We start from the raw sequence: 1269 nt of genomic DNA, 5'->3' as shown, positions 1-1269 counted from the left end.
TGTGTGAAGGCAGAATGACTTCACGAGGAGAGCAGCAAGGTTTAAGTCGCCACTGCGACCCAGTTGTACGACAGTACCACAGAACCAGCCTTAGAGGCTCCGGTCGCTTCGCTCCGTCGCATCTAAGCCAACAATTCTGTGTTATTGTCTCCCTTAACTGGTTCTGGTGGCTGTGGATTGGCTGACCCGATGGTGCTGAACGGTGTGGTTTGGACGATTTTGGCGAGAATTGCACCTCTGCCTCGGGCCTTACACAGCAGACCGAAGAGACATTTGCTCACTGGCGAGGCCCAGGCTGCGGGAGACGGAGAGTTTCGCCTCCCCGTCGCGCCGCGTGTAGTGCTGCACCATGGCGTCGCTGCGCCACCGGCCGTGCGGCTTGCGCAAGTCCGCAGGCACACCGCGATCGGCGGCAGTGCTATTTCCTCCTATGCGCATGGAATGCGCAGTGATGCGGCGGGTGATCCCCGCCGCTTGCAGGGTCTTGTTGAGCCGGTGGCAGATACGACGGGGTACTACGGCAATACTCGGCTGGGCCATCGTGCCTCTTATACTACTACAATACTACTACAATACTACTACAATATTACTACGATACTATTACGATACTACTTCGATACTACGGCAATACTACTACAATACCACTACAATACCACTACAATACCACTACAATACCACTACAATACTACTACAATATTACTACGATACTATTACGATACTACTTCGATACTACGGCAATACTACTACAATACCACTACAATACCACTACAATACCACTACAATACCACTACAATACTACTACAATACCACTACAATACTACTACGATACCACTACGATACCACTACAATACTACTACAATACCACTACAATACCACTACAATACCACTACAATACCACTACAATACCACTACAATACCACTACAATACCACTACAATACCACTACAATACCACTACAATACCACTACAATACCACTACAATACCACTACAATACCACTACAATACCACTACAATACCACTACAATGCCACTACAATACCACTACAATACCACTACAATACCACTACAATACCACTACAATACCACTACAATACCACTACAATACCCCTACAATACCACTACAATACCACTACAATACCACTACGATACCACTACAATACCACTACAATACCACTACAATACCACTACGATACCACTACAATACCACTACAATACCACTACAATACCACTACAATACCACTACAATACCACTACAATACCACTACAATAC

This window comes from Volvox carteri (genome assembly GCF_000143455.1).
Source record: "Volvox carteri f. nagariensis unplaced genomic scaffold VOLCAscaffold_6, whole genome shotgun sequence".
In the NCBI taxonomy this organism is placed as follows: Eukaryota; Viridiplantae; Chlorophyta; class Chlorophyceae; order Chlamydomonadales; family Volvocaceae; genus Volvox; species Volvox carteri.
Note: the sequence above shows the minus strand (reverse complement) of the source record.